This window comes from Calonectris borealis, chromosome 3, assembly GCF_964195595.1.
Source record: "Calonectris borealis chromosome 3, bCalBor7.hap1.2, whole genome shotgun sequence".
NCBI lineage: Eukaryota > Metazoa > Chordata > Aves > Procellariiformes > Procellariidae > Calonectris > Calonectris borealis.
The window spans coordinates 75,597,128-75,614,792 of NC_134314.1; the positions used below are offsets into that span (position 1 = coordinate 75,597,128).

General features: G+C 37.5%; 1 protein-coding gene across 8 annotated transcripts in view; it reads right to left on the reverse strand.

The window, feature by feature from the left end:
* The window catches only part of UTRN (utrophin), a 275,914-nt gene that overhangs the window by 186,312 nt on the left and 71,937 nt on the right, over positions 1–17,665 (reverse strand). The gene's annotated exons all lie outside the window — the stretch shown is intronic.

A 17,665-nucleotide genomic window follows, 5' to 3' on the forward strand; every position in this document is an offset into this window, starting at 1 on the left:
TGGCAGTTACAATAGCTACTATCCAAACCCAGAATCAGTGGATGCCAATTAACTGGGCAGTAGAGAATAGGAGAAACAGATTTGGCAATACCTCCCTTTTAAAAATGTGATACCACTGCACTGAAAGCAAACAGGATTTTGAAGACATCTCTGCTACTGAAAACTTCCAGAAACAGAGAAGCCACTAAAGCTTTATGGAGGCTCTAACAAAAACTAGCTAAACTAACTCATTGGCTGAGAGCACAAATAATTTTTTTTTTTTTTTAAATACACTGACATGTAATAGACAAAGTATAAACATGGAAAGACCAAAAGTTATTCCTACTTCCTTGGAATAGACCAGGACATGTAAACTGATGTTACATGCTCCACAACACTGTGATCTACACTGCCTCACAAACATAAGTGCTGAATCTAGTATTGTACATTTTGGGCACCATCACAATACACATTATGTCATTTAGATATAGCTCTCGCCTTTAATTACTCTCTCTGTGCTTACCTGTCTTAGAACAGATAGCACTTAATTTCTCATGTTGTTTTCAAGTTCCAAGAACACTATGCAAAAAAGGGCCAAAGATCAACTTCCTTATCTGACAGCAGGCCACAAACTTTCAATCAAAAGTGAGGGTAATCATCAAGACCTGACATTTCTGTAAAGACAGAGTTACGACAAATCGGATGAACTACAGTTTTACTTGGGTCACTGCAACAAAAATATTTCCTGAACAACAGCTCCATATTAAAAATATAAATATTGCTGATACATATAATTCTAGGAGATTATTTTAAACTTAAAGATAATATTTAAAATTTGTACACTGTTCATTCTAAGAAACAGGCAAAGAGATCAAATCTTACTGTTAGTTAGTGATTAAATTTATGATAAAATAAAGGAGCAACTGGAAACTGGCAGATTCTCAATCAATGTTTCATTAACCCATACTGACACACAGGACATTTCCTCCATCCACTTGCTGAAGTAAGTGCTGTGATTCACATGACTATTGGACTGGTTTATAAATTTGATTTTTAACAGGGGGGCAGGGAAAAAAAAACCACAATTATTTTTATTTCCAAAGATATCATTCACTTCAAGACCTCTAGGCAGAAACTGTCATCTTAGTCACTTAAAGCCACTGGCACACATTCGCTAAAGGCTAAGTATTTACCTAAACAAATAGATATGTGAACTATAAAGCATTTATTTAAAGTCTTACGAGCATCTTAATTTTCTTTAGAGGAGTCTGTGTTTCACAAGGAAGCACTTTCCTCTACCAGAAATAATGTGCTTTTAAAAGCTGCTATACTAACAAATTACCTTTTATCATATAAGAAATAAAACTAACTTGAAAATCAGTGATGAAGGAGACTACCATGTCGCACTCTTCCCAAGCCCTGAGAGTGTCGCAGATCCCAGTGCCCGACACCATTCCCACCGCAGGAGCAGCGCCAAGCAGCTCTAGGGATCAAGACTTGCTGACGCACTTAACTTTACTGCTTGGTAGGCACAGTCAGAACACCTACAACCGTCAGTTTTTTCCCTGAGTCTCATAACAACCTATTTTTAATTCTGATAGGGTTCATAGCTTATGATAAACATAAGTAAGTACTACTCATTAAAGACGTTGTGGTTCACTCATCAGAAAACTAAAATCATTCAATAATAAGCAAGAACAAAATTATTTCCTGGTCTAGCCAGTCAGAGATGATAGAGGCAAATTTCATATTATGCTTTTACAAACTAAACACAAGAATGCAGAGGTCTGAAAGAACTACTGTCTCCATTACTTATCAAATGGAAACATTTCCTCCCATCCTTCTTCATCACGCAGTGGCACAAACACAACCCTGGATCTACAGTAATACGTTAAAAATGCTAGACTATTAGGAAATAGGTAAGAAGCAGAGAGGAGAATAAAAAAAATACATCTTTTCAGTGCATAACACAATTAATCTGAGGCTAAATTAACATATAGGGCAAAATCATTGCTCATTTAATACCCAGGACAAGCAGAAGAATACTTGCTCATACACTTCCTTCAGGAGCCTTTTGACTGTTCTGATCCTAAAATGATCTAAACAGATTCTGAATCAAGCTGACTTCCAGGCATTAACATCGTCATCATTAATAAGTGTCTGTCTCTTCTGCTTACTTGCCTTTATCCACACCCAGGCTTCCTGTGGAATAGACCTTCACATTTGATCTTTCTCATTTCAGTCCTTCACTCACAGATTTTCCTGCACCCAAATACCCTGAAGAGGCAAGCAGACCATGAGATGAAAGGCAACACTGATCAAGACAAACTGGTATTTGTATCATATTTCCTTTTTCTTTTCTTTTTTCTTTTTTTTTTTTTTAATATTGCAGAGGCTTTTGCTTTGAAATATCAAGCATGCAGCAAAAAATAAGAGTATTTAAATAGCAAAACCAGAGTTCAGTAACTCTTCAGAATCGTTTAATCATTGTGTACAGTAACACCTTAAACAATACAGAATGGAGGGGCTTTATGACAGTTAGGCATTGGAACGCCTTTCTTTTGTTCTTTACTGTTACATCTTGCTAAACTGAGCTTTCTGTATTAAGACATATACTGTGTGCCTACACATTTATTTAAAAAAAAACATTAAATTGGCCTAAACTTTAATTTTACAGAAATTTTAGGGAAAAGAATTTCTATCAAAGTCTTTCAGTTTAGCATCTACTTTCATCCAACACAACTGTCACTATTACTATTTTATGATTGAGAGGAAATTCCTAGAAATGCCTGGACTTAAAAGTCTTTTAAGTGACTCTATTGTCAACTCTATGGGGGCTAGTAGGTCACCTACTACAGAATGAACGCTACCGAACTCCTGCTCTTTTGCAGGTGACCTATTACATATGAAACTCAAACAAAAGCCCAAGTATTGAGTTTCCCCATTCTGAACAAGTCTGATGATGCTGACTGCCTACAAGAAAGGTCTTAAAAAGGGAGAAATCTGCTTATACAAGCCAGAAGCAGTTGGCCAGAAAAAGACATGGAAAATTGAAGATCTGAAAGCGCATGTCTTGGTAACTCATATCCTTTAAGATCCTGTGTCTAAGTATTTATGTCACACATTGATAGGAATTGTAGAGCTATCGCTCAAAATGAAACAACAGTAATTTTCATATTTAAAATAAGAAAAGTTTCCAATATTTAAACATTATCAATACCTTTGGGGTGCTGCTTTTGTTTTGGTGTGGAGCTTTTTGACAAACAATTCAATCCACAGCAGTATCACAGCTCTACTCGGGTATTAAATCACCGTGTTTCATGGTACAGTAGGAAGGAGAACTCTAACTCGTGTAAACATGACAGACAACATTTGGCAACTGTTAGCCCGCTCCATCTTAGTAAAAAGCCCTGCTTCATTACAGCTAAAATTTATAGAAGGGGAGGGAGAGGAGGCAAAGTTAGTTTAGATTAATGTTTTTAAGTTACTTGTTTATTTGTTTTGGAAAAACAAATTCTCATTTAACATTGTAAATTCTCATTTACAGAACAACTCAATCCTAACTACTGAAAGACTTGAATAATTTATTATTCTTTATTAAGGCTACACAAATATAAATCCTTATCCCAAGGGAGAAAGAATTATTATAAAAAAGGTAAATTTTATGAATCAGATGCTAAATAGTGACTTCCAGTGACACCTCAAACAGAAGTAACCTTCTATTTTGATGGTAAACACCCCATGCATTTATCATAGAGCTGACTTAAGATACACATGCTTAAGACTTTTTTTCTTCTTTATTATTTTTATTTTCAGCAAGTTCAGACAACTACAAATACTGTTATTTGAAATCAGCAAAACAATAAATTAACTCAGTGCATAAACTAAAGAACTCAAACTGAGAGCTAAGTAGTTCTTAAGCTTTTCATATTGGATGCTGAGCTTTTTAATCACAAGTTTACAGACCAAAATTTTATATCAACAGGAGATGCCAAAAATTCAACAAGGCAAATTAGTAAGTTAGGCAGAAAATGATGACCACCTCAAGTTGGGAAAAAAAAAATATGGTATTTGTCTCAAGTCTGGTAAATGTCATCTCCCGTTGAGAATACAGAAAACACACATGAGTGTGCTATAAATGAATACATGAGTATGTGGGAGGGAAAGCATAGAAAACAAAAGCACAAAACCTCTGCCTTAAACCTGGCCAGACACTAAGCATCCACCCACCATAAAAAAAAAGAAGAGAGAGACCACAGACATACATGAGAAAGGAATGGCAACAGAAGGGCTTTGAGAGGTTTTTGCTGCCGGTACTGCTCCACAGTTTAAGCCTAAGACTTCAGCAGAGCATGATCAGCTTTCTATGATTAATCAATCACTTGTGTCATCCTCACACCCAGGAGCTCCATAGCCAAGAACATCAACAAGCCAAGTACTGCACAAGCACAGAGCGCAGAGGCTGACGGCAGGCTATAGCCCACACAGAAAGTGAAACACAGCTACAGACAACTGGGGGAGTAAGAGAGACCATCAATATGAGTCAGCATGAGAGGCAGCACTAACTAGCAGCAATTTTAGCAGAATAAGCTTTTCCAGGGTATTATAGTCCTTTATAAAACTGATGCCTGTTGAAAACAAAACCAAAGACTACCCTCCTCTGAGATGCATCAAAAATTGTCTTCCAGCTTGTGAAGCAGAAAACGGATAAAAGCAGAAAACACCCAACAGGAAGGTGTAAGAACAGCAAAGCATTTTTATAGTGTAATTGCATAGTCAGGTTAATGATGTAAATCTTTTGAGTCTTTTTGCTGTTTATTTCTAATCAATATATTTTCCTGTAATTTTCCCTTAGTTTCACTGCTGGGCTGAATTTCAACAAAGTGCCCATTACAATTGACAAGTTACAAATCAAAGATAGATTGCCTACCCCAGAAGACGTGGGTATTCTCTGCACATCTGCAAGTGTATTTCTAGCTTAAAAGATATTAAACCAGTCTTCAATTTTTTTCATTATTATTGGGTTTCTGTATTGAAGTAGCATTTGCCTTAGTTTTTCTTTTTATAATTTCTTAAGTAGTTGTGCGTGTCAAATTTGTATTATGTATTCCAGAAAAACTCAGTTTGTGAAACTACCATGTAGCATTTTATTTTAAATTTCTTTAAACAGACCTAAGATGATACAGTGCCTTCAAACATTTATCATCTGCTTAAACAATTTGCTACTTACTACTAAGCCTTTCAGTCTTTAAATGAAAAAATGTACAATTTCATAATCCTTTTTAATTCCCTCCACTTCAATTTTCCATGCTTAAAGTGATCAGAACAGAGTTTTTGTTGTGTGGTTTTTTTTTTCCTTGATGCCCTTTTTCCATATACCATTCACTGTCGTATGTTCCATGATGCGCTCTGTTTCCGATTAGCAAAAAATGTTCAAAAAGTGCTATCTTTCCCATTGTGGATGGAAGAGAGGTATAATCCCTGCCTACTTTTCAGTGCCAATTGGATATTGCATTATAATTTCAGCAAGTTCTACAGAGACACCCTTATATCATTGACCTTTCTTGGAAGAGCAATAGGTAGGTCTCATTGCTACTAGACATCATTCATTTCCACATTTACCTTAAAGTATGAAGGCATTGCCAAATCCTTGACCTAAGATATAAGTGGACTTTGTTCCAAATAGGTCTTTGCTTTCCAACATCATGAAGTCAGTTCTTTTTAAAGTGGATACTTCAAAAACTGATAAAGGTGTCTGACATACACACTAATTCCATTACTTACACTAAGTAAAGGAAAGTCTGAGTATGTTAGAACAGGACAAGGGCATGTACTGCCTAGCAACTAAATCAAATTAAGTTATTTGAGGGTTTACACAATTGAATTAAAAATACACTGCAGAAAATAAACATACATAGCACGTATAAATTTAAACCAAGCAACACTCTTAATCATTATAATTTGATTTTTAAGTTACCCAAAGAGAGGACTATCCTGCTCCCAATTTTTATTCCCATGCTCATCCACTTTCCATTCTTCTTCCTTTCACAGAGAAGTAGAGAAGCAGATCAAAAGTGGTTTAAAAACCATCACCATGTATTTCTGTTCCTTCCTAGGAGTAAAATGCTACCTGGATATTTTCTGACCTCTAACTATAAAAATTCTAATAGACTTCTCATGTAAGTGCTACAGTCATACAGCAATTACTGCAGGTCCTCACTATTCAGTAGGCTGAATTAGAAGAAGCTTGCTGAGCCCAGTCATGCAGCTGAGCCACTGTCTCACTGGGATGGAAAAGCCTGTCCAAACAACTTCAGTGATTGTAATGAGGTGTCCATTTGAATATTACAAACCAAACACGATCTCTTCCCAGAATACATAATGTAGGTATGTCTAGGTTATAAAAAAAAGCATTACGCCAAGCAGCAAAACACAACATTCACTTTTTTCAGTCTCAGGAAAAAACACAACAAAACAAAACAAAACCACCAACGGAGGGCGTGTGTCTGACAAGGACAGTTCTAAAGTACCCACATCTGCTAGGTACACAGGGTACATACAAAACAGTAATCCATTTAAAAAGATAAATCCAGGTTCTAAATCTACAGTACTTTACAAAAACAACATGAAGGAGAACTAAGAAGTAACAGCAACTTTGAAATAGTTATCCTGCTTGCTTCTTTTTTTTCCAGAAGGCAAAATTGCACCTCTAGTACCTTTCACAAACAATGGGAAATTCAAACATTCAAAATATCATGTAATAGTACACAATTCATGTTTAAGGCTCAGATCAGACTATTTTCATGGTTATTTCTAGACTCAGTTCCATACTGTCCTGACCATTAACTGTCTGCAGATGCATCTTCTTAACAATACAAAGATGAACTGTTATTTTCATCACCAAAAAAAGTTTTATTGCATTTTTTAAATTAAACATTCCACTAAGGAAATGGTTAATTTCCTCTATAGACACAAAGCCAATAAATGATATCTTAATTCCTGTATTTATTTATGAAGTTACTTTTTGAAAACAGTAATTTTGCATTCAAGCCAGTAATGAGACTGGAAAGGGAAGCTATCAAAAAAATTATGCTGAGAAGGACGGAATGTTCAATACTTTCCTTTGCTTCCAATCCCACTAAAGAGGAATACTGTGGTTTAGATAATTATTTAATCACAGAGATGAAGTAGCAAAAACCTGAGCTTCAACTGGCCAGAAGAGGCCAAAGGGTAATTACGGGACTTTTTCAAATTGGGTGGATCTTACAAAATTTGACAAAGAATACTTAAATGGCTGTAAGTATCCAAGAGCTATTAGCAGTTATCTCTGAGCACCAAAAGAAGATGGCAGAAAAATGCAAATGTAATTCTTCTCTTTAAATTAGGGATTAAAGGAGGAGCTAAGGAATTCACTGTCCACAAGCTTTACTTCAATTCCTGTGGAAAAAAAATAGTAAGCACATCATAAGCACCTTAAACATAACAAGAAAATTAGCAACAGCCAACATGATTTGTCAAGAATCAATCATGTCAGACTAACTTAATTTCCTTCAGTGACAGGATAACAAGCCTTGGGAATATGGGAGTGGTAGTAAGTGTCATTTCTCTTGACTGCACTAATTGTCAAAAGCCTTACAAGACAGTCCCAGTCCCCTAGCAAGCACACCTAGCTGAAAAACTATATTTAGTAGCAAATATTTCACTATCAAGGTTCATATAAAAAGGGATTGCACAGGTACTGGTCTTAAGTCCAGTACTTCTGAATATTTTCATTAACAACAGGATAACAGAAAAAAGTCAACTTACTGATTTTTACAAAGACTGAGATGGGACCAGCTACAAAGATGCTGGAAAAAAGATAAGAATTAGAAAAAAATCTTGACAATTTTGAGAACTCTTCTAGGAAAATAAGAAAGAAGGCACACCTCTAAGACAACCGTCCCATGCTGTAACTGAGTAACACCAATCAACACAGCAAATACAATGTGAAAAGTGATGACTAAGAGAGTGGCAAAAAGATCTGGGTGCTGCACCATTGGGTCCCACACTGAATGTGAGCCAACAAGGCTAATCAGGAACATGTGGAAGAGCGACACCACCTTTCACACTGCGAAGCTCTAGCAAGGTCTAAGTAGACAAACTGTATCAAGTTTTGGGCACGGAGTTTCATGAAACATTTGAACGAACAGGAAACTATCCAGGGAAGAGCAGAGTAAATGATAATTTATCTAAAAAGCAATGAGAAGGGAGTTATCACAACAGTCTTCCAATATATATGCGTCAACTACCATGGGCATACACTCCCCAATTGTAAATTCAAGTATGTGGTGTGTTGAAGAAGGACCCTACAATATAATTCTCTCAATTATAAAGAAGAAAATTTCATTTACACATCAGAATTAAATACCAACAACAAAATGCTTTAACAGTAAAGACTTGAAAAAGCTGAATCACTTTGTCTTAAAAGCAGCTGTAAAAACTGTCTTTAACAACAGACCAGACAAATATCCTGAAGAAGTGACATAGCTATAGATGATCTCAGCATCATATAAGCTAAGACTAGGTGACACAGTAGTCTCTTTGTGCTCTTTTATCTGCACTTTTCTTACCACTCACATTATTTCTTTATGTATGAGAAACATGAAGATACAACATCACCTCAAATGTCTACTTGATCTTTCTGTAGTGGAATCATATGTACAACTGTAAATTCCCCAAATACAGGGGAAATATCTTCCAGAGTCACTCACTTATTTCAAATCTAAATTTGTGCATCTCCAATGCTATTTATAACATCACATGACCCTTATATACATACACAGCTCATTTATCTCTCAATACACAAGCCAGAAAATTGAGGGTTCTACCTCAACAAAAAATATTTTTGACACATTAAAAGGTCAAAAGGAAATGCTGGGGCAGAATCACAAGCACACAACTTATTATACATTTTTCTGAACTCCAGTAGCAAATTTAGCACATATTTGCCTATCATCAGGAGCAGATGTTCTTAGGAAGGTTTCTTACTAAATTCTATTTGCAATTTTGAAGGCCCTTTCGGGTGCAGTCATATCATATACCTCCATAACACTATGTCTCTCATTTTAAATCAAATCCATTTTATCACTCAGCCTGAAATATGTAGCTTACCTCATTCACACACCTATAAAAATACCATGATAGACAAGACTGGATAAGAAAGCAGCTTTGCTTTCTTTGTACAGCTTCATTGTGATCATACAGGTGCAATTTAATATTTTATATACAGTTTAGCCCTAAAAGAACTTATGTATCAGTGGTGCCACAGGAAAACGTTTTGCAATATTCACTTTGCAGTCTCAAAATAATTATTAGTGAAACCAGATGAAGTACCAAATGTAACAGTGGACAAGATATAGGATACCACTACTTTGAAGCCACGGTACTTTCCTCATTAGAAAAATCAGGAATAGGTTTCTCTAAAATAGACAGTGACAAAACGTTTCATTCTACTTTATGTTTACAATTACATCTCCACCTACATTGCATCAGCTGGGAAAGTGCTGATGGAGAAGAGGGAAGAGGGCTTCCTCCTCCCTCAAAAAGTGAGCCCCAAGCATTTGTGCTGCCCTCCTGCAGAGTAATTTCTAGGTGGCATTTCAACGCATTAACTGTCAGGTGACCATTCTGTAGATATTTGCAGTTGCAAACATTATAGCTCAAGATATTATACTGAAAATAATACAATAAGTGTTGATAGCAATACAACCTAACTACTAAGACCTCCATCTTAGTAGGCACAGCAAGTTTTCTTTAAAACAGTTTATCAACCTATCTAGGACAGATTTTAAGGATTTGGTTTCTATACAACAGGGAAAAAGCTGAAGGAAAGATTTGGCAAGTGACCCAATTTTTAGAGACATTTGTATTGCAACACAGGCATCACTAATTCCTGTGTGGAGCCAGAAGAAGTGACAAAGAACATTTTAGCAGCCTGAGGAAGAATTTCCAAAAGTTTATTCACTGACACCTTGGTCTTTTAAATGAGGGAAATGAATAGATGAAACAATCACAAAGAGCATCAGTAAGTGTACATTTAGAAAACTCTGCTCCAGAGTATGAAGCCCACTCCTGTCATTTAGAAGGGCCAATGACTGATATTGCGCAACAGCACTTCCCAATGTATCACTCCACCTTAGCCAGGGAGCATTTGAAAGCTAATCTTAAATTTGAAAGTAAACTTCTTCCTTCATGTGAAAGAAGATTTATCACTCTGGTGACTAATCAGAAGGAGATCTGGGGATCACAGGGAAAGGCACAGGGAAAGGGAAAGGCACAGGGAAAGGGAAAGAACAGTAACTGCTGACACCAAAGATAGCAGTTTAAGATACCAAATCTCTTCTCCGTAAGTTATGTGAAATAACTAGTGTTCCTGCCTTTTTCCTTTCTCTGCTCACCAGGGCAGAACAAGTAATTTAGGTACAGTGATGTTTTTACAGAAACAATCAGACTATCTGCCTGGCTACTACGACTACGATTTTTTACTTTTGGCTGTCTTTATAGCAAAAAAATTCCAGCTCCACAACCCCAACCTCTGGATTACATGAAGAAATTTGGTGTAAAATCAACTTACAACCAGTTATCACAAGCACACTTGGCAGGCAACCAATTACAAAGGTGACAGGCGAAGGAAAAGGTGAGAAAAGGGAAGGGGGAGTCACCATTTTCCCTAAAAGAATGTATGAAAATTCATTTCAAACGATCACACAAAGGAAGTCACCAGAAACCAGTTGCAGCAACAGGGGAAATCAGTATTCAGAATTCCTACAGCTGTGATCAAATTATAAAGAATAAAATTAGCCAAAGAATATCAAATGGAATGGCACTTTATTTACTTTCCTTTGTTTTCCTTTCTTCCACTGAGAGAAATTGAAGTGTACTATTTTTTTTTACAAAAAAAGCCACAGGCAGTGATGGCCTGTGTATCTCCACAGATTTACAGCACAGGAGCTAACAACCCTGACAGCCTTGCTGCTTGAAACAGTCAAATCTCAGAAATGTAAAAAAAAAAAAAAAAAAAAAAGAGATCTGAAAAGGTGCTGTGTCAGAAAAAAGTGTTCATTTTCTGTTGGTGGAACTTTCAGGGGTCTGAGGGAGGGGGAGGAAGGTTTTAAAAAAAAAAAATCAACACAAATGTCAACATTTAATTAGGGATCATAGCTCATTTGCTCTCTGAACTGAGAAGTTCTCCAGAGCAGTTACTTCATGCAGCCCGGTCTCTCACTCTTCTCCTGCAGTGACACTAATGTAGTTCCACAGCAGAGAGCAACTCTATTCTCTGCAGTTTTTTGTTAGAAGAAAAGCAAACTATTACTCTTCACCTTAAACATCTTCTAAAATGTTGCATCACAAGATTAAAACAGACAGTGCTACAGCAGATGAGTGTTTTCTGTAGGTCGTTGCCTAGTCGTGCTGTTTTATGTGTCTTTTTGTCTTTCCGACAGGTTCATTTACTCTGTCCACCTTGTCTGTAAAAGTTCCAGGCTCCCTTATGGACTGAAGCCTCAATACTCCAAGTACAGTAATGACTGACTGCCAGCTCTCAATTTAACAGTATGTTGACTCTAACTTCAAAAATCATCCCAGGAAATCACCGTTAGGTGAGACAACAAGACCATGAAATTCATGCCATCATTACAAACTGTAAGCCAGCTGTTTTTCTTTCTGAAGTGTCTTTAATTTCATTTTATTTTTCCCTAAGTCACTACACAAATGTCATTGTCAAAGACTTATCTCTTGCAAAGATGCTGGGACAGTACCAAAACAGCCATAAAATCTAAACATACTTTATAATCAAATTAAACAATGCTAAACAAGACAAATGATTATACTTATCTTTATGCCCTGGGCTTTCTAAGATGATCTAAATCACAGTTCCCTTTCACATGTCCCATGCAATTGGACTGAAGCCTGAAAAAGATATAGTTTAGAGCCTTCCTATACCTTCCCCAGTTTCTGTTTAAAAATCTCTTGTATTCTGTTCTAGATCTGCCATTCAGAGAGTATCGTAACAACTACCAATTAAGTTTCATTTCCCTTGATTTCATACAAGAAAAAAACAGATATATTCTATGCACATATGGTCTTCATTTGCCCTTGTTTCAAAAAAGTTTGAACATAATCATATATATGATACATATATCATGATGCATATATCACTTGTGTAGAATTCCTACTTTTTCAGTAGCTTTATTTTGGACTGTGGCTTGTTTGTTTGTTTGTTTCCATCTTTTTTGTGATCATGTTTCCCTTCCTTTTGCAACCTAAAAACTGTGTAACATTCAAGCACTTTTATTTTCAAACTGGCCCTTAATCACCACCTCAAAGAACATCTGCAGGTTGTTTACACATAGACTGACATAATTTCTAGCACCTCTTCCCTGGCACAAGAGACTTACAGCGAGCATGCTGACAGCCAAGTTTATTAAATATGGAAAAGTACCAGTTAGAGGGCTTCATTTCTTCTGGTTTGCAGCTGTTAATTTTTTGCTCAGTCTATAATTCCTCTCTTTTTCTAGAATAATGTTCATTAAGCTTCAGCACAACCAACTTGAACCTCCAGGGAACATACACCTTATCAACAACGTACTAGACTTCAATGATGTTAATCTGTATTTGCTCACTAACAAAACCTTCTTTGCCTCCTCCAATTTTGATTAGGAACCTTGAATATTAAAAATTAACATACTTAATCCAGCGCATCATACAGCCTTCTTAGACTGAAGCATAACCTTGGCTTATTCCTGAGTTCAACTGTCTTTTAAAATACTAACCACACATTAGCCAAAGCCATCTTTCATTTGGTTTTCACATTTTCCATTATTTACTTGTTGCATGGAATCTCACACAACTGTTCTTTCATGTTTCTTCTAGTATGAACAGATTACCTGTTAACCTAAAACTAGAGGTTTGTTATAGATGCATGGAAATAATTAGTTGCTCTTCAGCCACACTACAAAATCATTCCACTGAAACACACTACTGATCACTGCTACCGTCTGCAGATCAGCATGTGTACCAACAACTACTCATGCTCCCAAATGAATATTGTCTTTTATGCCACAGGAACAGGTCAATAACCATAGACAAGCTCAATTAGCCGTTGTATTACACAAGCAGGCTACAGTTCTACCCTCCTATTGCAGTCACTTACCAGCAATGTCAAAATAAAAGCATGCCCTACATTTTAGCAATGCTATTCCCTCTGACACTTCTCCTTCACTGAATTGACCCTAATCCATACCTGAAAATAACTTTTAGCTAGTACCTTCAATTTATGAGGCTGCTTTAGAAAAGGAAAAGCACTCCTGAAGTATAGAAAGCTAGTCTGTATTTTAGATTTTTCCACTCAAAGGTATTATTGAATGACTTTAAATAGGAGGCTTTTCCACAGGATAAAGCCTGCTAGTCCTCAGAACCTGAACACAACTTCCAAAGATTTCTCCACAATCACAAAATCCATGGGGTTGTGGGGGTTTTTTTCATTCTTTTCCAATTAAAAATAACAATTATTGGCACCATAATTCAAAGAAGGCCCATATTTTTAATGCTGTTTGCTAAGAACCACCCCCATTTCAGCCACACAACCATCAGAAACACTTGCAAAATGCGTATTCAGGTTTTTGCTGGCAGAGGGCTAGTTTCTCCTTATGAAAGAGGTCGTTACCACACCTCTGGAAAGAGAAAAATGAGAATAAATATACTTGCTTTCCTCTCAGACAAAACTGCTATGCTCTCCTCATCCCACAGCGCCTGAGTGGCCTGAAATCTTGAAGTTTATTATTCCAACAGTAAGACAGAACTCAGTCACCTAACAAACAGGGGGTTTAGACACAATGAACATTTTTTTAAAAAATTCTAACCTAGTCCAAAAGTCGTAAATCCACTTGTCTTCTAACTCTAAACAACTGTAACCAAGCCTACGTAAGGACCTTATCACATCAGCTTGAAGAGAGACAGGGCTCATGGAAGGTCATGTCCAGATCCAAATTCTTCAACAAAAACTTCTCAATTACCTCCCATATTTTCATTTAGAAATACCCTTATATAGAGGAAACAATGTTTTGTTTCCCCATTATAAGGGATGAGACTCTTCCACAATCCGGCTATTTGGCTAAATTATCTGCTTACAGATAACAGCTGAATTGTTTAAGACTGTATTCTTCTTACTGAGGGCTACAGGAAGAAATTCCAGAGCTAATTTATCACTGCACTATTGGGCTATATGAAGTGAAAGATAATGGCCTGCAAATAGATATATAGCTATTTCAGTGAAAATAGATGAGGGACTGCTGTTAGCTCCTGATGCAAACACATAGCAAAGAAGTGAAATGCCACTGAGACACTTTTCTTTTTTCTTTGTGGCCCCATTTTTCCCCCTCTTCCAAAAGAGAAGAGTGTTGTGTTTGCTAATAAAAAAACAGTTGGGGGGGGAGATATTTTGGGTAATCTGTAACTTTTATTATGCCTCCATCCTAATCTCAGAGGAACCCAAACATTAAGAAGTGGGTAACTTTCATTTAAACTCTGAAGTTTAAAATTTGCTTTCAGTAACAGGAAGAAAGAAGAGAAAGACATTTGTTTCAACTAGTTTGCAGTGTTGGAACATGCAGCAAATGAATACTTCTCTTTGTAGCAAACAATAAAAGAGAGTATTAACCAAGAGAGTTAAGAGTATTTGATATGGAACATTCAAAATTAAACATGAAGGGTGACTGATTAGATCAGCATTAATAATGCATTCTTCCTTAAAAAGAAAAAAAAAAAAAAAAAAAAAAGAAAAGAAAAAAGCATAGTTCAGACTGAGTCCAAAGATGGCAGGTGACAGAAAGCAGCGACCTCAGATGACTGTTCTAGGACCACATCCCAAAACCCAGCACAATTAAGTACTAATCGGTCAGCAGTCTTAGCAGAAATGCCAAGAATTGAGCAAGCATTGAAAACCAAAGTCTCCACCTCTCCCCAGGAAGGTTGCTCACTTCAGGTCAGAAATTTGAAACACCAGTGCAGAGAAGCCAGCACTTCCCCTACTAGCACAACACTGGGCCCATAGATACGGGGCTCATCAGCAACTGAGGAGCATCTACAGCATCAGCAGCATTTCGATTTGTTACTTCACTTGCAGCAACTACCATATCTACCATACACCAAAAACCACCAGTAAATATAGTTCCACTGTAACTATGAAGAATTGCTTTCTGTAGCACAACACAGGACATCAATTACCAGGAACACCATTGACATCTTCCACCCACATTCAATTACCCAGCTATGTGGGACTGCGTAAGTTACTTCTGCTTTGAAGTAAAATGCTTTGCAGCAAAGTATATCAAGAGTGCCCGGCATGAAAACATCACAGGGCAGCCAGAGAACCACACAGGTCTGCAAGCAGTGGATATGAAATAGGAAGCTTGCAGGGCAAATTTGGAACATGAAGTGTTATAGAAGTTTGTCTTGATTAAAAACAGAGGGGAAGGCAAAAGGGAGGGCAGAACTCTTCCAGAGTCCCTGATGACTAGGAGCAACAGGACAGCATTATTTCCCAGCTACACAGTGAGTGCAGGTTTCTTAAAAATAAGCTCAAATTATCTCCATGAGGCAGAAGACAAGAAAGATGGTCAGTTCTCAGGACAGGAATTGGTGAAGCATTATGCTGTTTTAGGCACCTACTGATTCAGGACTTCATGAATTTGGGCAGGGTAAGTGAGCCCTAAGGGAAAGAGGGAAAAAAAAAATTGCTCCCTGAAAAATGGCAGCAATCAAAAAGCAGTGTGGTAAAATACTATGGTAAGATGGTCTCATACATCAAATATTGATCCAGCTCCTGTAAACATGTGAAGTTCACGGAAGTCAATTTTCCCATTAATCCTACATTCATGCCATAATAGAACTACCCCATATTTTACATTCATTTTCATTCTCGCTGCAATAGCAGAATATTTTCAGCTCAAAAATCACTTGCCTTTAAATGTAAGAGGATTCTAAAAGCATGCCCTGAAATACTTCACTCATCTCCTCTCTCTCTTTCTTTCCTCCCTTCCAAAATACTACTGAAATGCTATTAAAAAAAGTTATATCCTAGAACCCATCTTCTCTCCTGTTAAGCTGCATGCTGCTTGCAAATAGGAATGATTGGTGCAGGAGTTAAAAATACCAAATTTATGAAGCTTTATGTCCTCTCTCATTTTGTTTCTCCTTATCCTCTCACCTTAAAGAAACAATTTTATTTCTAGAGAAGCCTGATACATACATCATAGAATAGTTCGGGTTGGAAGGGACCTTCAATGGTCACCTAGTCCAACCCCCCTGCAATGAGCAGGGACATCTTCAACTAGATCAGGTTACTCAGAACCCCCTCCAACCTGACTTTGAACGTTTCCAGGGATGGGGCATCTACCACCTCCCTGGGCAATCTGTTCCAGTGTTTCACCACCCTCATTGTGAAAAATTTCTTCCTCATACCTCGTCTAAATCTACCCTCTTTTAGTTTAAAACCATTTCCCCTTGCCCTATCGCAACAGGTCCTGCTAAAAAGTCTGTCCCCATCTTTCTTTTAAGTACTGAAAGGCCGCAATAGGGTCTTCCTGGAGCCTTCTCTTCTCCAGGCTGAATAACCCCAACTCTCTCAGCCTTTCTTCACAGGAGAGGTGTTTCATCCCCCGATCATTTTTGTGGCCCTCCTCTGAACCCGCTCCAACATGTCCATGTCTTTCTTCCAGAGCTGGACGCAGAACTCCCGGTACATAGAGCACTAGAGAGCACAGCCTTCTGTAAGAAAGGATTCACAATAAAGTACCCATTTATTATAGAGTTTCATTTGGCACTGATCATAATTAGACAAATGGCAAAACAAAACGGTTACATTCAGGTCAGCCTCATCACTCAAGGTGTGCACAACCTTCCTCTGAAAGGAGCTAGTAGCATGTTCTTCTTTTTGAGTTTTGAAAACATCATCTGAAAATGCAAAAGGCAGGGGGGACGTTAGATGACAGGAAGTTTTACACTATATTAAAGTGCCTTCTCATCAGAGCCACAAAATTCAGATATGCACCAAATACCTGACTGTGCTACACTGTTACCATTGAAGTTACACTACAGCAAAAAGATTCACAAATGAACGTGTGCTGTGGCTGTACAGCAGACACATGGGGTAAAAACGTGAAGTTGCATTTGATAGGAAGTAGGCAACATGGTCACAGCTGAAAACTGCCGCTCTATAGTTTTGACTATTTCAGTCTTCACTTTTAAGCTAATAGGGCACTAGCACAGAGAATCATAGAAAATCGCAAGTTGGAAGACCTCTGGAGGTGTCACAGTCAAACCTCCTGCCAATTTCAGAAGCCAATTTCAAAGCTAGGTCTGGCTGCTAAGGACCTTATCCACTACAGTTTTTAATACCTCTAGAGATGGAAATACAACAGCCTCTTTGGGCAACCCACTCCAGTGCTCAGCCACACTTGCTGTGCAGAATGGTTGCCCTTACACCCAATTCTCCTGCTGTTCCCACTGCCTCTTTTCCTTTCACAGGGCACCTGTGAGAAGAGCCTGGCTCCATCTTCTCTAATAACAACCCACCAGGTAGGCACTGACAGCATTTGGAAACCCCTGGAGCCTTCTACCCTCCAAAGCAAATGAAGACAGCTCCCTC